A 25,356-nucleotide genomic window follows, 5' to 3' on the forward strand; every position below is an offset into this window, starting at 1 on the left:
TGCCCGTTGTGTGTGGTTGCATAATCGCCAGGTACGGATGCTGGCCAGGAGTGACGTTCTGAGTATTAAGTGTATCTAATTTGTACTCAAATGCTCTATAAAGACATCTGGAGTGTCGGTAAAGCACAACAGATGAAGCAGGGTGATCACATGTGTGGAAATACTTAACGAAAAATGCCCAGAAAAAATGTACTCATACTAAGTAAACGTGAGTTCAAAGCGTTGGAAATGTAAAAATTAGCGTAAAGAACATGAAAGCCATTGCCAATTCACCAATAATATTCCCTTAAACCGATGCAATATGATATACACGGTTGCATACTAATAAGGATGCAACAACTGAGGCCAAGTTGAAATTGTGCAAGGGGACTTACAAAGAAACTGGGTAAACTAAAGGAATGTCACTAGTGGGATCGCATGGTCGATATTGAAATGTGGCCAATGTGTGTGTTGATATCGACATGTAGTTAATGGACAAATGTCAACATGTCCCACTACTGCGGGGACACCGTCCCACGTGCGAAAAATAGGAAAATAACTACTCGGGTCTTGAATCTGAGGCCGTGGGCTCCCAGTAGGATTGGAAACTGCGACCACGCGATCGAAAGCGAGCGCTCTAGCCCTAAGGCTCGAGGAAGCCTCACTTTCTCTGTATTCATTTCTTTGAGGAGTACCCACTTTGTTTGGCAAGCGCTCTTGTACAGCCTCCCGACATGCTTGTGTGTTTCGTGTTATTACTCCTACTGCACAGTTGTAAACAATCAGAGTTTTAAGACGTTTCTTTCTATTTCTCATGTCGTTTTATTTTCCATATGTATGGTGTTCCAGCTGTAGTGTTATGTGTGCTAAATTGGTTCATTTTCATCTTTGTATTGGCATGTGTACTGTGTATAAGACACGAATTTCTGGAGGTATTTTCCTATATTTTGAGTACGTCATATGTCCCAGAAAACGTGGGACATTATACAAGTTTGTTATTTTCATGCTCTATCAGAATTTGAACCATGGATTAAGAGATATATTTTCATATGTGTCGACTGTGGGACAATGTCCCAAACAAAGAGAGTCATTGATAAAATCGTGTTCTAGTTACGTTCTACCAAAGAGTGCACCGGATGTAATAGCCGAATGTACAACGTTATTTTCCTAGTTTTTCCACTGAGACGGTGTCGCAGCAGTAGTGGGACATGTTGACATTTGTCCATTAACTACATGTCGATATCAACACACACATTGGCCACATTTCAATATCGATCATGCAATCCCACTAGTGACATTCCTTTAGTTTACCCAGTTTCTTTGTGAGTCCCCTTGCACAATTTCAACTTGGCCTCAGTTGTTGCATCCTTATTAGTATGCAACCGTGCATATCATATTGCATCGGTTTAAGGGAATATTATTGGTGAATTGGCAATGGCTTTCATGTTCTTTACGCTAATTTTTACATTTCCAACGCTTTGAACTCACGTTTACTTAGTATGAGTACATTTTTTCTGGGCATTTTTCGTTAAGTATTTCCACACATGTGATCACCCTGCTTCATCTGTTGTGCTTTACCGACACTCCAGATGTCTTTATAGAGCATTTGAGTACAAATTAGATACACTTAATACTCAGAACGTCACTGTTGGCCAGCATCCGTACCTGGCGATTATGCAACCACACACAACGGGCAAGAAGATGTCCGCCATTTTGTATTTGTTTCAGATATCGACTTAATACAAACGAATTATTGTTACCTGGTAGAAACCCTATCAATTCATATTAATTTAGACCAATTTTCATTTGGCGGATTATCCGGGAATCCCTACGTTACTTTGGGGAATCCCTTGCGCGTGCATGATAGGATTGTGAAACATGCAAAATTCAATACAGCAGGTATGACTTCTTCAGTGAATTTTTTACCTGCTCTCTTTACGTTGGATAGTTTCCGAACTATTGGCGTCCAAAAGTCATTTTCCCACGCTTTCGGCACGTTGTAGATCCGAAACTATGTCCGATAGCGGAAAGTTGAAGAGAACTTTTTTTCTTGTCTCAGTGGCAGTAGTCACCTCCCAAGCGTTGTAACACTTATTTTGCAACACCCGATATAAACAAACAAATAAGTGTCAGAGTAGGGAAGTAAATGAAGTAGGATAGAGTGGATGCAATTGGAAGAAGAGTTCGACAGGTATGATATATCTCGCCAACATTATTTAATATCTATATTGAAAATGGTATTTCGGTGGGAGGTAGAATGATTAGATGTATACAATTTGCAAATGATATGGTGCTTGCTGCGAAATCTGAAAGGAAAATCAGTAAGACGTTAGAAAACTTGACTGTGAAGGATATGAGATTAAAATAAATGTTAGAAAGAAAAAAGGTATGGTGATTGGAACGAAGAGTTCGATGTCAAACATAGAAGTAGAAGCGGAGAAAATAGACCAGGTGACTGGTTTTCGATATCTGAATAGCGTTATTAGTGATGTTATTAAGTGTGAACGTGAAATAAAAAAGGATAGGAATGGCGAGAAAAGCCTTTAGGAGGATGAAAAGTCTATTTTGTGGAACTTTGAATAATGAGTTAAGAAAATAACTCGTAAAATGCTTCATGTGGAATATCGTGCTGAATGGGGCAGAAACACGGAATAAATGAGAGACAGTTAAAACGGGAGGGAAGGAAAAAGATAGATGTTATTCAAACGAGGAAATGAAACGGGTTGGGACATTATTTGAGAAGCAACTATATCTTGAGTGATGTACTAAAGGGCGTGGTGAAAGGAAAGAGAGGAATGGTAGAATTGATGAACGGCATCAAAACAGAAAAATCGTTACCTGAAGATGAGGTTAGTTGAAGACCGCGAAGCGTGGAAGCTTGTCAGTTGCGTTAAGAGTCTTCACCCCGGCGAAATTAAAATACCGCTAATTTTACAGTAATTATGTGATATCTTCAAATAGATAAAAGATAATTGAAATGTGGAACAAGAGCGCCCTAGACAATATTATTTTGCGTGAGGTTCCGTTATCACAAGTCACCTAGTGGCTTCATGTTTTCAGCTGTTTAGAAACGCGAAAATAAACGCCGATTTTCAAAATGGCTCGAAATCAAAAGCAGATAAGTGAGTCGTGATAACGGTTTCTCATGTAAAATGATATTGTCTAGCGCGCTCTTGTTCCACATTTCGATTATCTTTTATCTACTTGAAGATATCACATAATTAATGTAAAATTAGAGGTATTTTAATTTCGCCGGGATGAAAACTCTTAAGTGACCTGTCCATAATGGCAGAATAAATACGATGATGATGAAGATGATGATTATCATTAATTTCTTTTCTCTGCACTTCATGATTACTACTGGAAGTTAACTTGGTTCATTCAATACTTCTTAATCAAATAAACAAGAGAATCACAAAAATCTTACTTTTTACAAAAGCAAAACAATATGTAACACACATAGAAGGCATTATAGCAGTTCTAATTTTTTAAAATAGACGTCCAGAAGAAATAAGAACCAAAAATCTAATTCATTATTTCAATATCTAAATTTAAAAAGGAAATATCCTAACGACATATAAAACTACATGAACTGACATAAATTAAAAGGGTACTTCCGGTTGACATGGAAAGTTGAAATTTAGTATGATTCTAGCTTTCCGATACTAACCGACAGGAAAATTGCCAAAACTTAATATTTTTAATTTTTAGGGAATCTAATTTTTAGTAGAATATCCCATGTTATTTAAATGTGTTTTTTAACCTATTATCTCATGTTTTAGGTACTTGGAATTAGAATAAAAACTTGAAATTCGGTATGATTGTATGTTTTCGTTAGCATTACCGAAGTAAATCAGTAAAACTAAAAATTTCCAACTTCAGAGTGGTTTTATAGGGAACTAAAAGATTACAATGTAAAATACAGTATTAAGCTAATAGAGGACTCTTTTAGCCAGCATTCCTCGTAGGAAAGCTAATTGGGATTGGACACATCTTGCGAAGAAATTTCCTTCTTCATACCGCCTTAGAAAAAGTAAAGCGATCCACAACATCTATTAATCACGAAGTTCAGTCAATTTAATTTAATTATGAAATAAAGTAATACTGTATTTTACAGTATTGTAAAATAAAGTTTCGGAAAGTTGATGGTATACATCTGCCTTTTAAGGAAGTATCCTAAACGATATGTTCCTCATATATATATATATATATTATATATATGATAGAAATACAGTAGAAATTAAACCGAATATTGTAGTTGTTACTAGCAATACAAGTATTGGTTTCGTCATAACTAATTGTGACGCTCTCACTTTCAAAAATAGTTAATCACGGGTAACTTTTCTTACAACTAATTACCTCCGTTAGTTTTAAGGTTAGTGTAGAGGGACAGGTTTTGCCGATAGATGCTACTACAGTCTTTGTATCTCTCCCATGTATTTTTTACCTTTCACGAAAATTTACCATTTCTTTTACAAATTTCAACGTAGAGACTTCAAATTTTTAGAGAGGGAACTTCATAACCTATTAAATGGAACAATCCGTGCCGATTTGTCATTTAGAATTTTCTTCATTGTTGAAACAGTTCTATTGTTAAAGGTTTCGATATCCATTTCAACAATCAAGCCATTTCAACAATGAAGCAAATTTTAAATAAAAAATCGGCACAAATCATTGTCTTCGATAGATTATGAAGTTACCTTTCTAAAAATTTGAAGTCTGTAGGTTGAAATTTGTAACAGAAATCGTGAATTTTCGTGAAAGGTAACAAATATATGGAAGATATACGAAGATTGTACTGCCATCTATCGAAAAAATTGTCCCTTTAAAACAACCTTAAAGATACAACAATGGTTATGAGTTCTTGAGAAGGATAATAACGATTATTTAGGACATTTTCCCGTAGCTGAGTTCATTTGAGAGTTATTCACAGTTAAATTGCAAAACACAGATTGAGAACACACATTCTATTCAGTTTAAGTTTTAACACACAACTTGATATATGTAAATATTTACATCTAAAATTTTCAAAAAAGCGAGCGGTAAAGGGAGCTTTATGCACTTATTTGTGTAACTCAAGTGCACCATCTGCCGACCGGCTGCTGTCCTACCATTGTCCTACAGAGGTAGAGCAGCTAAACCGATGCAGGAGGAGGCAGTAAAGGGTGCGGAAGGAGTGGCCTGAGTTCATTAAGTGTTTCTTATCGCAACGTTGTCTGGCTTGTGCTAGAATGGTTATATGGTATGAGGCAGTGGCGGATCTAGAAAGTGTAAACTGGGGGAGGGTAGCCAAAAACCAGACTTTGTTAAGTATATCGTGAATTTACTATAAACTTTCACAAATATATGAATAATATCTTAAATCATTTTTGTCACTCAAAAAACTGGGAGCCTAGCCCTCCCCGGCTCAAGGGCTAGATCCGCCTCTGGTACGAGGCTTTGTTAAGTTGCTTAAAACGCTGTATTCACTCGGCTATCATTCCTCTTGTCAATATGCTGTTAGCTATAATGTGTTCAAGTGTAAACTTAGAGCAGTGGTTCCGTCAGGGGTATAACCAAGGCGGTTGGGGGTGTGTGATAAACATGTCTAATTATCTTACAATATGGTAGATTGTAAGGCTGTTGTTAAATATTTCTCTATGTGGTTAATTGAAAGTCAGTTGTAGACGTAGGAAAGAAGAGAACGCTTTTATCCAGCACTCTTCGAAGGAAGGCAAATTGCATTGGACACATTTTGCGAAGAAATTTTCTTCTTCATGCCGCTATAGAAGGAAAGATGGAAGTAAAACGAGGAGTAAGAAGAAGAAGAACTGCACGAACAGACAGACGAGTGTATGGGTTATACGGAGTAGAAGATGCATAATCATCAAATTCTGGTATCTAACAAGTGCAGAAGGAATATGTCTCAGTTGAACCTTGAACAGAATACCTTATGTCTCTCAAATCCGATTAGGTAATGATTCGGATTCGGATCTGCATTTGATACATCAATTTTACTAGCTACTGTAAAATCAATTCCCCTGACTTAATCAAAATACTCACAAAAATGCAAGAGAGAAACAAAAAGGATAAAGATTGTTACTAGTTCCATGTTTAAGAATATGTTGCAAACCAAACCTCAAGATAAGACGTGAAATTGAACCTCAAGCAAGATGGTTATCAAAATACCTGGAAAATCAGTTAAACATGAATCTTCCGTAGCCAAGATCAAGATAATACTCAGACTGATCGAGAAAAGGAAAGAAATGAAATGAAAAAAGAAAAAGAAAGCAGCTGAAGTTGAGGATCCTTTATTCCGCCCACAATGAGGAAAGTTACAGTTGGAACTACATTTGGCGAATGGATCATGTGCAAGTTTTGTGAAGACTGGTGTCATGAAGAATGTTGCAGACATAAAAGTGAAGGAACTTCAGCTATGATAACTGTTAAAAAAATTTAAAAAATGTTCTTTTTGCTTACAAAAAGTTTTGTTACTATATTTAATTTGTCAATATTGTAGCTCTCATAGTCTGTGTCTACGTAAATATACTTGTATAACTGTAAGAGAAGCCGTGTTAATAATTGTAGTTTGTGCGTAATAATTTGTTTTCTATTTAATATTATAACTCCTTTACAGTATATTTTCAGTGTTTATATTGTGTACTTAGGTGTTCCATGCGAACGTCTACTTTTCCTCGTGCGAACTTTTACCTCATTGGTGGGGTTAAAGTATATTTTGTTTTCGTTGATAGTTATTTAAATAATTGTGTAAATAACTACCATTCTAAATAATTAATTTTGAAACATATTAAAACTAAAAGAATAATGTTGGAACATTGTCAGATGTAAATTACAAATTTATGGTTGTCTTTACAACGGAGATATGAACATTCAAAAACTAAGTGGGCACTCTTTCTCCAATCTATTCTAACCTGGAAAAATTAGGAATGATTTAATTAAAAATCTCTCTATTTTGCACTAATATTATTTCGTTTTCATCGTTGAACTAAAATTATTTTAAAATTAATTTAAGAAGTTGTACTTTGCTCTTCGGTAAAAACGTACATGTTTTACCATTCTCGCACTGAGAAAAATCCGTTCTCCGGACAGCGGTATATTGTACAAATATACGGCATCTTCTTTTTTACTACAGAAATCAGTACGGAGCATACGTTATCCGTATGCTACATAGGCACTGCTCTTAGATGTTACATCATGCCGTTGCAGGATGTCTGACATCTAACAGTTTTCCGTATATCACATGCATATACTTAGGTTACCTTCGTCAACTATATGTTATATACGTCCATTTGTATGTGAGATCCTGACCACCTATATGGTTTCATACGGAAAGTACGTATATATGGAACACTTATATGGAAAGTATTATAAAACATGCGTTTTCAGTTATACGTCTGCTGTACATTAAGTCCAAAAACTACATGAATTATGCATGTAACCTATCTTTTTAAGTACGCCACCTACATTTTTTCTCAGTGCGTATAAATATAATGTATAGGTGTGTCCAACAAAAACGAGATGTAATGTAATATTACGGAAAAAAGAAATGAAAATTTTCAGTATAAGTCCTACGATTATGCTCAATAGGATACGGGAGACTATGATTAAAGCAAGTGAATGATGATGGGAGAATGGGTGAAGTGTGAATTTAGGAAGAAACGGGAATACCCGAGAAAACCACGGGCACGATGTTGTCCACCACAAACTTATTTGGGCGGGGATCGAACAAGGGACCACATGCACCAGAGATAAGCGCTCTACCACTGAGCTACCTTGTCCTGCTGGAACGTTTCGATTTCAGCAATGTATTCAACATCTGTAATTTAGTTCAAATCACGCATTTTCGTTTAAGGAAAGAAAAAATATGTTTCAGAATATAATTATCACTTATCATCCTGCGTAGATAACTGTTATTTTTCTTCCCTAGTTATGAGAAAATTCTGAATCACCCTTCGAAATGAAATGAAATGAAATCTTTAAGTTTTACGTCCCACATTTATGCCTGCTAAGCTAAAAGAGACGGTGATGATAAGAAATGAATGAAATTAAGAAAGTGGGAGAAAACGGGAGATCCCCGAGAAAACCCACGCACACGGTGTTTGTCCACCACAAAGTTCACTTGGCACCAGGGGCGGATCCAGGACCGACTTCTGGGGGGGTGGGCGGTGGGTTGTCATACTGCTACTTTTAAGGGCTCCAAACTTTGGGATGGGTTTTATTTATATATATAAAATAAGAAAGTTTTCTTTTCTGGGGGGCGGGGCGATTGCCCCGATCGTCCCCTGGATCCGCCCCTGCTTGGCACGAGCTGAGATCGAACAAGGACCCCATGTACCAGGTGAACGGTCTATCACTGAGCCAGCGAGGCCCGATAAGAATCACCCTTCAAATGTCATTTTGGTACATTAAATACAAGTATATAAGCCTTGGACGACTTTCTTCCAATAAGGAATTCTTTTCACTTTTCGTCTTTCGTTCTCAGTGAAAAATAACATTCCAGTTCGAGTTGGAATACCTAAGACGGGCGTAAAGCACTTCTACTGCACAGAAAAAAATGCAATAAGGAATATTTTGGAGCAACTCTATTTGTGAACAGAAAATCATAATTTTCTGACTAAATTTCTTATTTGACAAAAACTACCGTATATATATATATATATATATATATATATATATATATATATATATATATATATATATATATATATATATATATATATATATATATATATATATCGATTTTGAGATACTCGAAAAAAGTCGAGTTGAAACGAAAGTTGAACAAAAAGTTTTGATTTAGATCTGGAAAACAATAAGTTATATATATATTACTGTCTAAAACTGCAGCTGAATTGTTTCTAGTGAAAAAAAAAAATCCACATCTACGCTGTGTATATTATCTTGCTATAGAACATGTGCGGGTAAGATCAAAACAAAGATATTGGAAAATTTCCAGTTGAAAACTCTATGAGTTTTACATTGATTATAAGAAAAGTTTTCTAAACTATATTGGAAGTTCTCTTTAATCGATAATATAGTTTTCTGATCTTTTTTTCTATTTCTGTAAGCCAAATAATAAGCTACCACTTTATTCGTATTTGTGGCGGTTCAATATTTTCAAAGTTATCTCATATACATTTCTCTATTCACACATATGAACAATTGTATTTAAAAAAATAAATAGCCAATTGTGTTTCGGATACTCTATTCACATCACATTCTTGAACGTAGATACAATTGTAACAGGGCGAGGGGAATATCTAAGGGCATCTATTGACGAATACCTCTGACCCACTTCAGCACATGAATAAGAACAAAAGATCACATTAACACAGTGAAATATTAAACTAAAGACATGCAACATTGACTTGACACCTAGTCTTGTCTTCCGAGTGCTGCTGTCGGCTGAAGGAATTCCACTCCCTTTCGCTAAGGATCTCTCGCTTAACAACAGCTGAACCCTTATTGGCTCAACGCTTGGGAGTATCGAGGGTGTGAGCTTTAGTTCGCATTTTTGCCACGGCTGAAGACATTTTGGCAGCACTATAATACTTACAGTTTATTTTCAAAAAGGCGTCCCATAAGTTTTCCATCATGTCAGAATGTGAACTTTGGGAACATAGTGGTTAACAGGCACATAGCAACCATTTTACCAATGCACAGGGAAAGACTTTCAATTGTTTATATCCATTGATAGTATTTTTAGTCTCGTGACAAATGAACTATGGAGTGGCAAAGAACAATCATTCATGAGCTCCTGGTGTATGGCTTTCATCGGAGCCATACAGCCTGAAAAACAATACGAAACATATGTGAGGCGAAAGGGGAACATATAGGGCGATTATGACTTGCCAGAAAAAAACAGAGCAGGAAGATGCCCCACTTTCTACATGAAGACTGTACACCAAGCTGTGGAGTCAAATCCGAGCACCAGCACCTATGTGATAGTTATCGAAGCTGGTATCTCAAAATCAACCATACAAACGATATTGGCCACAAAGGAAATTGTCCCCATTGATCTCACTGCTGAGCAGGCACAAAGAAGGATGCGAGTGTGCAAAACTCTGCTGAACAATCCCGTGGATAAGTGTTTCAATAAACAAACTGTGACATCGGACGAAGATGGGTTTACTATTGGATAGGATTTTTAGGATTTGGATTTCTGGGCTTTCGGCATCTAAGGCCATGTAGCCCTTCACGATTTGAGGGATGACGTCCCTCGGCGAGCACACAATCCGGGGAAAGGGAAGGAAGAAAGGATTGGGAAAGGAAGGAAGCGGCCTGGGACCTATAAGTTAGGTACCACCCCGGCATTTGCCTGGTGTGAATGAGGAAAACCCAGGAAAACCTCATTCAGGGTGGCTGGCCTGAAAAAGCTGTTACACTTTTTCGACCGAGTGACCCCACCGGGAATCGAACCCGGGACCGCTCGCACCGAAGGCGAGAGCGTTAGCGACTACGCTGGGTTTACTATTGGACTCCAGACATTAGTAATCAATGGTTTGACCCAGATCAGAAAACAGCACCGTGCTGAACAGTCATCCTTCATCTATGGTAAAATTTTGAAGGTCTCTTACACGGGGAACTTACTCCTGATGGTAGGGGTGTTCGATAAGGCTGAGGACCTATCGAATTTCGGGACTGAAAATTTATCGAGTTGTCATCGGTTACTCGAAACCTTTCGAGTATTTGAAATTATCGAAGTTTCGGGTATTATCGAAATTTCGAGTATTATCGAAGTTTCGGGTATTATCGAAATTTCGAGTATTATCGAAGTTTCGGGTATTATCGAAAGTTTGAGTATTATCGAAGTTTCGGGTATTATCGAAATTTCGAGTATTATCGAAGTTTCGGGAATTATCGAAATTTCGAGTATTATCGAAGTTTCGGGTATTATCGACATTTCGAGTATTATCGAAGTTTCGGGTATTATCGAAAGTTTGAGTATTATCGAAGTTTCGGGTATTATCGAAATTTCGAGTATTATCGAAGTTTCGGGAATTATCGAAATTTCGAGTATTATCGAAGTTTCGGGTATTATCGACATTTCGAGTATTATCGAAGTTTCGGGTATTATCGAAATTCCGAGTATTATCGAAGTTTCGGGTATTATCAAAAGTAGTGATGGACAGTTTGGTTCCTTCACCTTTCCAATGATTCCTTCTTGCAGCCAAACTAGTCAAACAACTTTTTTTTATCTGATAAGTTATTGCAAAGTTGTACTTGTGAGGAGAAAAGAAAGCGTGCACAAAGGGATTGTTTTTTCGTCCCCTCCCCCCCACACAGAAAGCGTTCATTTTTCCCTGAATTTTATCTCTTGTTTGTTATTTGCTAACAGCTAGTGTATTAGTGTTGCCAGAGATACGGTCTTAAACGTACAAATAGGGTAATTTGCTCTTCATACGATATAGTATACGCCCAACACCTCAACCATATTAATCACGCACGGTGTTGCTAAAATGTTATAGCAAAATTTTATTTTTAAGCCAAATGTATTATCTTCTGTCGTGTTTGCTTTCTCTTAACGGCCACTAGTTCACACATTGCCGCAATCAGATATGATGATGCTTTGGGCGCAAACTCCCCCTTTAGCCTTTCAGTAAAATAAATGTTAGTCAAATCAGTGGTGATTTCAGGGGTTGTTTAGGAGGAATATTTCCGCACAAACATATCTCTGATCATGTTCACCGTGGTTTACCAGTATTTTTGCTACTTTCACCCCCCGTGTATTCAAAATCTCCCGGGGTAGGATTACCATAATTTCTGGATATTTTTAAGAATGGTGTGTGTGTTTATTGAGAAGTTAAAAAAAAGTCTAATCTTAACTTCCTAAAATGCTTATGCTCATTTTCTATACTTAAAATATATTTTTTATATTATTGTCTTAATTATTTACCTGAGTAAAGTATTCTTGCGAAGAACACCTTATCGTTATTGATTTTTTTATAAATATCAGCACACAGAATTACAAGCCAAGCACTTGACCAAACACAGCGAAATTTCCCAGTCTTCCATTTTCCCTAAAATTTCGGGCATTAGTTAATCCCAGACAATTTTCCAGATCGGGCTTGAATCTAGGACGTATGATAAGACTACGCGGGGGAAACCTTGAAATCATCACTAAGTTTAATGAAGGTGAAAAACGGAAATAAATCTATTTCCTCGACAGTGAATATACAGTGTACCATATGTTCTATACAGTTGGTTTGTACATTATGGTGAATCCACACACTAGCGGATTCAGAAGCGTCGTTTGGTGGAGGCAGATTGCTTCCTGGACGAATAATGTAGGTTTTAAAAACGTAAGAGTTTTGCATCAATTTAGAATAACGTGGTGCATTATTTTATATAGAGTGTTTCGAAACAACACCGCCAACGTTTGGGTTGCCACATTACCTAATTTTAGCGGATACCACAAGATTTTCAGGTCTTATATTCGTCCCCCGCTTAATCATCTCTTAATCATGAAAAACCACCCGCTTTTTCGGATTGGAGAAAAATCTAAGACGACTTTGTTGATAAAGTGTTGTTATATTCAACGTAAACCGCTACATTTCTGTGTCAATCTCAATCGCGAATGGGCAGATGACAGAAACAAGATGAACGCAAAAACTGTCAAATTATTACTACTGGTCTTGTACAATATGAAAGACGTATCATGCGTAGAATTTTATGATAAGATTTTATGCCATCAAGATTTTTTAAAGGAAGTTAAAGGGAATGAAAAATGTAAAAAATTTGGCATAATCATACACATTTTGGTTCAACCCATGAATACTAATGTATGATCTCATGGGTGTGTATTTCTTTGATAACATTCTGTCCAGTTCAACTGAACACGTCTATGTTGTTACGTAATCTATATGTTCAACTAGTCTTTACATATTGAGAAATGATTGCAAATTGAACCTACGGATCCTTAGCATATTGTTTAGATCCATTATTAGTATTTTTTCTTTTAAAATGTTTCATATATTTCATATATTGTGAAACTGTGGTATTTTCGTATGTTAATATGATTTCAAGTAGAAATCTTTGAAAATGATCAGAAATTTTATAAGAGATGGACCAAGACTCCTAAATATGTTTTAGCTTTCTTACGATAAAAGTTTAGAAATTATTTTGTATTCCTTAGAGAGAAAACCGTATGAACAACATCTGCCATATATCGCTTGCTTTTTTTTAAAACTTGTCTTAGAGAAATCCTTATTAGAGATATTTTACTGTAATACTTATTTAATACTTACTTTACAATACGAGACTCACATTTGTTGAACTTAATAAAATATTAAAGGCAAAAACTAAATTTTCTTTACTTTAGTTTTGTTAGAAAAGTACATTGGAAGTGTCACTTAACAAAGAAATCACTAAAAAAAAAAAATGGTCAGAAGGATCGTCAGTATTTATAATACACAAATTCACATCAGTACTTACGGTTTAGAATCCCCCGCTTTTCTAATTTCAAAATATGGCAGCCCTATCCTGAGACCAAGATAAAACAAAAAGTATAGACCAACCTGGGTGCACAAATGCTTCCTTTTGGAGTTATAGGATGCCGAAAACATGAATAAATGAACTTTATAGGTCCATAGCTCCAATACTATAGGATCTACCGTAGTCCGGTCAAGATTTTATTTAGGAACTAGTATGTGCCCTATCCAAATATCCAAGTTTCAGAATGATTCAAATATCCCACATGATCTTTTCGCTGATATTTTCACTTCAGTAACTTGAACACACTTTCCAGTACCGTTTCAGCTTGAATTAGCAGTATAACCTTGTTTCCCATAGAAAAATCTGATTACAACCGAAGTGCAATGTAATTGTAATCGGTTTCAAAGACATTGGCTTCTTGTTTCAGAAAAGAAAGAAACAGTGATAAGTAGTCTATTGTATGCAGGACACGACAGGAGAGATAGGGTCTAATATTGCTTTCAACAACTGCAAAGCAAGTAACTGTACCCTGTTTCGATCCCCGACCAAGTAAGTTTGTGGTGGACAACATCGTGTCCGTGGGTTTTCTCGGCGTACTCCCGTTTCCTTCCACATTCCCATTTCACCAGTTATTCCGTCATCATTCACTTGCCTTAATCATACTTCTCCCTTAGCCTAACAGACATAATAGTAGGTCATTAAACTGGAAAATTTCACTTCATTTCATTTTTCTTTAGTCTTCGTTCTGTCATATGTAAAGTTCTCCCTTGTGCATAGCATCATGCCATGAGGGCATGTAGGGAGTGTGCCCTCAGTCGTAGATGAATGTGGTGTTGTTGGCACCACGCTTCGGCCGCATCCCCCCCCCTCCCAGGTAAGCATTGAATCTGAGGTTGGTAATGCCCAGAGCCGCACGGCATCTTATGCACAAAATCAAATATCGTAAAGTAACCAAGAGCAACAGATACCTGACATATGCATTTAGACCAATCCTCTTTAAAATCGGACAATCCGTTCGAAAGTTATCGTCGGATGCCACATACAAACAGACAGACAGGACGGCCTGTAATAGGGAGCTTCGCACCCAAAATTCTCAAGGTTTGTTTCACGACAATCTCAAATACTCGAAGGCAATCTAGCACCGGAGAGTAAATTTTCGAAACGGAAGTTTGATAAGTCTTCAGCCTTATCGACTTTCCTTACCTCTACCTATATCAGTAGCTCCCGCTATACAGAACTTTAAATTAAACCCTCGAAATCATATTAAAATTATTTTTCTGCCTGCCCCGTTATTGGCGCAATCCGCAAAGTGACTATTAGTAGACTAATGGTGTCTTGGATTCCAATTCCATTCAGGTGATGCATGTTTTCTCTTCCTCTTTCTCTCTTTTGACAGAGGGGGCGCGGTGGCTCAGTGGTAGAGCGTTCACCTCTGGTGCTTGAGGTCCCGGGTTCGATCCCAGCCTCCGCCAAGTGGACTTTGTGGTGGACAAACACCGTGCTCGTGGGTTTCCTCGGGGTTCTCCCGTTTCCTCCCACTTTCTTCATTCCACCATTTTCACTCATCTCTCATCATCACCGTCTCCTTTAGCCTAACCGGCATAACCGTGGGACGTAAAACTTAAAGATTTCATTTTCATTTTTTTCTCTTTTGACAGACTGCTTAAACCTTATACAGATCTGTGGGGAAAAAACTTTTCCTTCACTTCATTTCTAAGGAGAGAAGTTTTAAAATAAACACTCTGCATATATGTAATACATATTATATACAACTATAACCTCGAATTCATTGTTTCTTCCGAACACTCCGATAATCCCGAACTTTTCAAAATATTCAAGCGACTCGACAAATGCGATCATATTGATATATTTCTGTATTTGCTGCTTTCAAACAATTCAAGACTCTCGAAGAGTTCGAGTGTCTCGAAGTTGTCTAATGTTTCTTACATTTCGAGTGCCTCGAACACTTCGAGAGTCTCGAACATTTTGGGAGTCCCGAACATTTCAAGAGTCTCGAACATTTCGGGAGTCTCGAACATTTCGGGAGTCTCGAACATTTCGGGAGTCTCGATCATTTCGAGAGTCTCGAACATTTCGGGAGTCTCGATCATTTCGAGAGTCTCGAACATTTCGGGAGTCTCGAAAGTTCGATAATTCGATAAAATTAAAATTATTTATCGATGAAACGGTTTTGAAATTTTATCGAATTGTTATCGATTACTCGATTATCGGAACAGCCCTACCTGATGGTCGTATTGTGAACCCTGAGTTATACTGTGAGCATCTGAAAAGGAAGTTTTAAGCTGTATCACAAAAATACCCACATTAAATCTAACGCAAATATATGTTGGTGAAGCAGAACAGAGCTCCCTGCTATAGGCCTTGTAACACCTCAAAAAGTTCCGTAAGAGTGTTGCACTTACCACATCCAGCGTACAGTCCGGATTTAGCACCTTTTGATTACTATTGGAGGCGTCCTTCGTGGTAAAGCATTTGCGAATGAGGATGATATATGGGGTGTAACTGTTTTCCGACTGAAGCCCAAGGAGTGGTATGCATAGAACTTTCGCATCTGGTGTAAATATGGATGTATACTAGAATGGTTTGTATTTTACAGAGTAAAGTATCTTCTAAACAGTTCTCTTGCGTTTTCATTTTGCAGATGGCTTGTGGTGGGAAACTTAGAGTGTGATAGCCAAATCTCTGAAATTTGGAAAATAATCACATCCGAAAACCTGTCTATCCTTTTCATGGCAGTAAGTATAGGTCATAAGAAATCGAGAAAGACGGGGACACAGGTTCTCTCTATCTTAGGTGGGAGTGGCAGCCATTTTCCAAGATGAGCACTCTGTAATGCTATGTGTGGGTGTAACTTAGGTACAGAGAAACCACAGGACCATATTGGGGCTCAGATTCTCAAGGTCACTGAGTTGACTGGAATAACTTTTGAACCTGTCAGATGCATGTACAGAAGAAGCAATTTTCTAAGATAGCGTCCCCGTAACACTTCGAGTAAATGTAAATCACATAAAAATGTCCTGCAATAGAAATATTGGTGCATATTTATAAATTATTGAGGTCGCTGAGTTGATAGGAATCCGTATGTCTGTGAGTCGGAAGAAGACATTTATTAAATATTGCCGTTCTCTAAAGCTAAGTAAGGGTGATAATTAGGAAGAAATATTATTAAAAGCGTGAATTTGATGCCTAAACATTGTTTTTTAAGATGTCTAAGCCGATTAGAATAATTTCTGAAATGGACAAATGCGCCCTTTACAATCTGTCATTTCTTCAGATAATCGCCTCAGTATTATTATAATTTACGGTAGAACCATTTTCATTGTAAGTAAAACGTCCAGGAGATCATTGTCTCACCATATGACCTTATTTCCCGGGGCATATCATGAGACAATGATCTGGACGATTTACTTACAGCAAAAATATAACTAAAATAATGTTGTTTAAATCCAGTAAAATTATGTTTATTTAAAATATAATTGTTTAAATATGAATATGTTATTTTTCTTCTGAAAACCACACACACACACACAAAAAAAAAAAAAAGAGAGAGAGAGAAACGACGAAGAAAAAGTAAATTTCACTGTGAGAGTCTGTGTCGAACTTTTCGTCATTAGATTGAACTAGTATCTCTACTTAATAAAGACTACTGAAACGTTTTCACGTTATAAAACCATGTTTCTAAGAGACAGGTTCAATACGCATCTTGTTATTATTCTTCATAATGTTAGTAGTGCTACATTAACATTTAACCATTTATTCGAGTATCGTATAAATACTGAAAGAAGCCATTGCTAATATGAATGAAGGAACATACGGTGCCCCATATGAATACTAAAAGAAGTAGGGAAGTATTAAGTACTCAGCATGTACGTGGTTTGTTAGATGTTTGATGCTCATGACTAGCGTGATAAACAAGAAGGATTTTAAGCAGGCCCGAAACCAGCCACAGAGGTTTGTAGGGACCATGAATATGTTAGAGGGGGCCAAGTCATTAAAAATTCTCTTACAAATACCTAAATTATGTTTTTTTATATTGTCTGGAGGGGCCACAAAAAGTTTAAGGGGCAGGCCCCATAGCCCTCCTCTGGTTGCGGGCCTGATTTTAAGTATGTTAAAGAAACGCAAATGCGAATTTCTAATGTTTCATTAAATATTGCACTTCCCATTGTGAGCTGCAATTTATGTATATACTATTTTGCCAGAGCGGAAAGAAGGTAGGCCCCTACCAATTGTTAGTTCAACCACCGATGGCTACACCAAAGTACCGTAGCCAAGAATTTGTTACATTTGCTCAGCACAGTACTTTGCCAGGAACTGTCCATAGGATAGTCTACTATATTTCACGAGTGACAATGATTTCTTGCACTGCCTCGTTGAAAATAATCCCAAATATCTCAAAATGTGCCGCAACAAAAATGACAATAACCACCAATCAATGACCGTTTGGCCACTACAGGGCTACTTTAAAAAAGGAAAGAATAGAAGGTAACGGTCATTTGGATTTCGGTGGAATTACTTGAAACTGTGACATGTTTTAGATATTCTGATCCTGAGAAAAAAGTGTCAAGAGGTACTGCCACAAATCAGTGACCATTTGGCACCTACGGGGCCACACATTTTAAAACAGCAGAAGGTAAGGATACTCTGGAATTTTTGTAGAATTATATGAAACCCTGAAAAGTCCTATCCCACAACCCGCAAAAGTGATGGGGAGAGTAGCGGCCAACCTCATTTAAGCATAGACAACATTCAGATGTTCATCTTGCGGGACAAACGAAAACCCTGGAAAGCCCTAGACAATTTTTTTCAAATTCAGGACACCTACAATATATCACAGTTTTATTCATTTACACCGAAATCTAGAATACCGTTATCTTTAGCTCCTTTTTTTAAATGACCCTGTAAGTGACCAAAAGGTCAGTGATGCTATGGTTGTGCAAATTGAGACTTTTTCTCAAGATCACAATATCCACAACATATCACAGTTTCAAACAATTCCACCGAAATCCAGAACAACGTTATCTTCTGCTTTTATCAAGTGGCCCTGTAGTGGCAAACGGTCAGTGATTGGTGGTTGTGCCCATTGACACTTTTTCTCAGGATCACAAAATCTACAACATATCACGGTTTCAGTGAAATATATATTTATGAAATTCAGAATATCACTATCTTCGGCTGTTTTAAAAAAAGTGGCCGTGCAGTGGTTGGCGGTTATGCACATTAAGACTTTCTCAGAATCACAATATCTATAACATATCACGGTTTCAGTCATTTTTTAAACTGAAATTCAGAATATCACTATCCTCGGTTGTTTTCAAAAAAGTGGCTCTGTAGTGGCCAAACAGTTAGTGATTTGTGGTTGTGCACATCAAGACCTTTTCTCAGGAACACCACATCTACAACATATCACGATTTTAAGCAGTTCCACCGAAATCCAATTTCTGTAAGAATTGTGCGCGGTCCTTTGTGATTACGAAGGGGGCATTGCCCCTGTAACTCTTTCCTCACAAAAACGACAAAGCCCGTATTTCCTACTTTGAAGTCATCTTTGCATCGCCAGAGTTTCGTTTCTTTAAAGTGATCCTTTTAAACAAGGGGACCATTTTTTGAAAAGGGGCCCTTTGCCTCCCTTAACTTATTTTCCGGAAGAAACAAAATGTACGTGTCGATTTATTTTTGGCCTAGTATATAGGTGCCAAGTTTGAAGAAAATTGGATGAAGAGAAACCGTTGTGAAACTATTCTTCAATTATTCTCCAACTTTTGAATATGGTAATTTAAAAGTTGAAAAGAGAAACTTGAATACATAAACCATGGATTTAATTTAGTTCACGATTTAACTACTTTGACATGAACGAAGCATTCGTTTCATTGGGCCAGGAACAAAGGGTTCTACTGCTCAATCTTGTTGTTAACTTTAGTACTTCATTTCAATCTGCATCTTGCTTTCGAAATTTTCCACTGGCCATTCAAGAAGAAAAGTATATATTGTGTTAATTAATAAAACTGAGCAGACAACAATGAGAAAAATGTTGGAGTAGAACATATTGCCAATGAATTAACCGTTCTAAAAACAAGGGGATACAACACGAACAAACGAGACCTGTGAAAGGAAACATAACATCATATCTTGAGCTAAAACAGACTTTGAAAGCCACGAAACTTAACAGATCCTGAGAAATTAAAAAAAAAAAAAAAATGCTTACCAGGGAGAAGGGGTAAATAATCTGCTTACGTTTCTTCTACTAGGGAGGAAAAGGTCTAGTAAAATGACTAAAAATGTGATTACGTAATACTTGAACAACTCTATCTAATGGAAGAAAGTAAATTAGTATATAACACTTCTTTTCATTTTAAGCATTTCAAAAATTCTCGTAATTTTGTACTGTCCCGGATTTTCAGTTTTGAAATATGGCAACCCTACGAATGGGTAATTAAAACATGAACTACAAGATGTCTAACATAATACAGACTTATGAAACAAAAATAAAACACATAACGTTTAAAATTCATATAACAGAGAATGTAGTTTTTTAAAAAAAAAAAAACAAAAGTACGCTACTTAGAAAATCAGTCAATAAGGAAATATAATGAAAATGAAGATGATACATTGACAAACAAATCATATTCTACTGTAGATGACACAAAATGTAAACTGAAAAGTATCTGGAAACAATTCCTAACTAAATCCAAAACCAGTCTGAAAACAGCTTCCAATCGGAAGAAATACCAAGACAAGTAAAATTATAGAAAAAAATAGCGAGAAAACTCACGAAACAAGGCTAACGTAACTAGTAGCCAATTTACATCAAACTCTGGAACGTTTCTATAAGTTAACGACTCTGGAAGAACCACCAAAACTATTAAATGCAGAATTTAGGATTCAAGTGGTTATAAGCAACTTATGTTGGAAAGGTAAAGATACAACATTTGCAACACACTAGGAGATTAATTGTATCCTCTTAAAAAGTAACAAAATTTCAACTGACGCACAGAAACTTCTTCAACGTGATGAAGTGTATATATGAAGAGATGAGATACTGGACCTCAGGAAGATTTACGAACAAATGGGTAGAGCGCAGGGCAGAGTAACTTTCGTTAGCAAGAGAAAATTGACTAACTGCCACATTCATGTAATGATATAGTAACATCCGACTGTACGCTCAAAAGCAGTCATGTTAGAACTAACAAAAACATTTGAAGAACATCAAACTATAAATTCTACATATAACACCGACTTTTAAAGAACTTTCCTTGTTGCCAGCTTGAATCGATTAAAGTCCACAAATCAAATCCATTGTAAACCGATACTTCCATTATACAATAGTATCATCGGCCATATGTTGGTTTTACTTTTACTACTCACAAGATGATCTAACGTGTCTACAGAGCCTTTCAATTATAGTTCAAAATGATAATGTCTCTCTCACCAACTCGGTTACTAACTTATTTTCGTGTGTGAAGAGTACTCATGAGTACAACATTCCTACTTTACTTCGGGGTATACCTTACAACGGTTGTATTTTTTTTTTTAGAAAAAATAAATTATGAAACTGCTTTTTTTTGCTTGACAAAGTCTTCGGAAATTCAGGTTTCTTCTTGTTTATAATCCCAAGCACAACTTGTTTTCTCAAGACGATGCTGTCCTAAACTTAACGAGATGAAAAATATATTGAAGGTAACAGTATGATCCCTGAGTTCGAAAACAAGATTACTTACGAGGAGGGACCCAAAAGAACCCGGATTGAAAGAGCGCTGCCGTTCCTAGTCGTAGTAGAGAGTTCTCCTGCTAGGTGGGTCTAGTAGAGACTTTCCAAGATCAGTTGGCCAAGCGGCGTTTGCGTAGGTGATTAACGTTTGATCATATTATTGTTTTTCTCAACTGTTCTCGTTTGCCGCCTGCGAAATCGTTATGGCAGATTCAAAGGAACAAGGAGTGTGTTTGCCTCCTACTTGGAAAATCGGAAACGAAAACTTACCAAATGCTTCAACAGGCTTTCAAGAAGGATACTATGAACCGCACACAATTTTTTGAGTGGTTTGGGCGCTTTAAGTGTGGTGAGATGAGTGTTGAAGATCATGCTCGTTCCGAGTGCTATTCATCATTTCGAAACGACGAAAACATCGAACAAACCTGCCCCAAAATCAGCGAGAATCGTCGTTTCATGATCGAAGATATTTCAAAACAGGCAGGAGTGAGTTGGAGCTCGTGCCAGCGTGAGGTTTTGCAAATGAGACATGTTGCCGCTCAGTTTATTTCTCGCCTGCTCACACAGGATCAAATCATTCGTCTGAATTTGAGCCAGGACTTGAAAAATCAGATTGAAAGTGATCCAAACGTTTTGACCAACATGATGACATTTTCCGAGAATTAAACGAAATCTAAAAGGGAAATGTTTTGATGGTGTAGAGGCTGTAAAAAGAACTTCGCAGAGCGCATTGCACAATATAAAAGTTCCAGAGTCCCAGAGGTGCTTCAAACAATGGGAGAAATGAATCGTATTTAATGGAGAGTACTTTGAAGGAGACTGAAAGAATTTGGTAAAAAAAATAATAAATTATTTTTTTAGAACGAAAGTCCGGATTCTTTTGGGTCCACCCTCGTACAACATGCACACCTTGGTTTCTTTCAGGTTGTGCACCGGCTTCTTCATCTGTTGCTTGTGTACATAAGATGTTTCGCTGTGACATAAAGTCCATTTTTTATACTGTATTTTGCCGGTTTACGGTGTATATATTGACTGAAAGGCCAATGTCCTCCAAATCCTACCAATTACTCACTAACTGCAACGTTTCCATCACTATAATACGATTTAGGAGAAACTTCCAATTACTTTTCCCACACATCTCAAAACGCTGTAAGTTTATTCACCTGTTTGCTTTCTTATCGAGTAGATTTACTGTCAAATCGAAGCTCAAGTGATATAGTAAGCAATGTTTAAAGTGACGTAATGGCACAAAAGATGATAGGTCTTCTGATTTTTTTAAAAAAATCCCAATCACTCTTAGTGGATTCCCCATGCGATTTGTACACACCTCCTAGAATAAATTGTCCAATATAAACTCGAAAAATTTCATTTTTATGATTCCGTTCTGGGTATAAGTGCAAAAAATGGATTGAAATAAAGACTTGATATCTGATATTCTGACTGCATATCTTGTTGAACCTGGAGATGTTTTACTAAATTAGATTACGATAAGCGTCCACATTGTAAAAGAGATCTAAACTACTGTATTTTTTGCCATTCCTAGAAGAAATGCTTGCAGAGTAGCAAACAATTCACTGGACTCTAGACAAATCTGAATTCCCAAAGTAATATGAATGTGATTGTTTATTATCTTTCCTGATATAATTTTCAAATTCGGATACGATTGCTTCATTATCGGAGGCTTTAATAATGTCACGCACTTCATCTTCGTTGAGTGTTCCAGATAATAATAAATATTTTCACAGAGGAAGAGTTGAGTTGAGTTGATTTTAGTTTAGCGTCCCTTTCAGCAGCGAGGCTATATGAGACGTTGACCTACTGATTAACGTGGAATCCGAACCACATGAGCTCCCGCCGGGAATCGAACCCGGGTCTCCCACGCCAAAGGCGCGTATGCTAACCGCTTAGCCACGGAGGAGCTCTCACAGAGGAAGAATATACGCGTGTTTGAAATGTAAGGGAGAAAAGAGAACAAACTGTTGCATTAGACTGATTTACCTAAATTGTTACGGTTCCATCAGAAAACCAAGTACGGCGCGAGATAATAAATAAATAATTTAGACAATAAATAAAACATGCTTCTTTTGATATTTTATAGAAGTGAAGTGGTGGTTTTATGCTTACAGAACACTAAATAAGTCATTGGTAAACATTTTCTTTGAAACAAATGGCGCAATCTGTTTTACTTCCGCCCTCTACTTCACCTCTACAGAGGAAAAACACAAGAGAGAGGAGAGAAAGATCGAACATATATTTCAAGATAAGAATCAAAACCAAAGTAATAGTCTAAATTACTCATAATATACAGGGTGTTTCAAAACAACATCGACGTTTGGGAGGTGATTCCTCACACTAAGATAAGATAAAAAGTATAGACCAACCTGGGTGCACAAATGCTTTCTTTCAGAGTTATAGGCTGCCGAAAACTTGAAAAACTGAAATTTAAAGGCCCATAGCTCCATAACTATGGGATCTACCGTAGTCGGGTCAAGACTACGTAGGAACTAATACGTACCCTACCCAAAAATCCATGTTTCATAATCCTAAGATACTCACACAACAATTTTTATAGAGGGAGTTTGGCTACAGGCTTAAAAATGTGCCCTATCACCAACTACCTCTATAAAAGGTGTTGCGGAAGTACCTCAGGATTCTGAAACTTGTATATTTGGTTAGGGCACATACTAGTTCCTAAGTGAAATCTTGGCCCGACTACGGTAGATCCCATAGTTATGGAGCTATGGACCTTTAAAGTTAATTTTTTCATGTTTTCGGCAGCCAATAACTCCGAAAGGAAGCATTTGAGCACCCAGGCTGGTCTATACTTTTTGTCTTCTCTTGGTGTCAGGAATCACCTCCCAAATGTTGTCAGTGTTGTTTTGAAACACCTTGTATAATCACATCAAAACAAATTCGGGTTATATTGTCCCGAACAGTACATTAGTAATATGAACAAAAATTCCGAAAAACGTTCATATTTAAAATACGAAAATTTCAGTAAACAATAACTGAATTGAATAAAAGAAAGTCACAAACCTGATTCACAGTGGGAAACTATTCACAAATCTCATGAGACATCAAAATATATTTCGGGTTAAATAGACCCGACAGAATATTAGAGTTAATTAACATATATTACCAATTTAGCTTCCCAATTCAAGCTTTCTATATACATTACACGATATGTGCAATATTTATCACGACCACAGATTACCAATAACCTCAAACGGCAACGCAGTCTCCACTATAGTTCAGTTCAATACTAGATGACAAAGATATTCAGTTGGAAGACCTTATAATACAACACCAATTAGACATACAAAATAAACCCGAATATCCGCCAACATATAGAGGGAGACATAATAATGATGACAATATTCACGTAACATTAATTTAAAATATTAACATCAAAAACTGGATGGTTATAGAAGCGATCATAATGTAATTGTATTCACATTAGCTGACTCAAACACAAATATAAATATAATAGAACCAACAATGAAAAATTTTAATTTTAACATCAACAAAATAAACTGGAAAATGGTTACAAAAAAAATGATTCTAACGTTAGTGGCAGAGGTGACCCAAATGAAACAGTAGAAGAGGTAGAAAATACAATTAAGTTGGGTCTTTCAGAATGCTCACGCAAACAGAAGATAAATAACACTTTTAGAACATTATTTTGAAACCTTCAACTGCAAAGACTACGAAGAATAATAAGGGCATAAAGGAAATCTATCAACACTTACCTAAACAATTTATTAAGCAAAAAAGATTAGAAAAAATATAGAAGGCAGAAAGAAAAATATAATAATTTCTCTTATTAAGGCAAAACAAGACTCACGGGGAAGAAATTCTAAAAGAAAATATACAGATCAACCCACTCGGGTCTCCCTCATAAAATCGGTACTGAAAATATTGTCACCATCTCAATTGTCATTCATAAAGGAACCGGTTGAAGAAGGACGGAATGATGACCAAGAACTGGGAAGAAACAGAAAATGTCCTGTTGTACTCCCTTTTACCAGATGACTATAAAAATAATGAAAAAGAATATCATAAAGAACTAAGAAATAAATTTAAGAATATTGACAATATCTTAATAATAAATGAAGAAAACATGAAACTTCTGTTAGTAAAAGCTTTTCCTAGAAAGTTACGAAAGGATACCCATGGGAATCTGTGTGCGGCCCTGTATTATGGGACTTTGCTAT

The sequence above is a fragment of the Thermobia domestica genome, chromosome 2, assembly GCF_964235325.1.
Source record: "Thermobia domestica chromosome 2, izTheDome1.hap1.1, whole genome shotgun sequence".
Lineage (NCBI taxonomy): Eukaryota > Metazoa > Arthropoda > Insecta > Zygentoma > Lepismatidae > Thermobia > Thermobia domestica.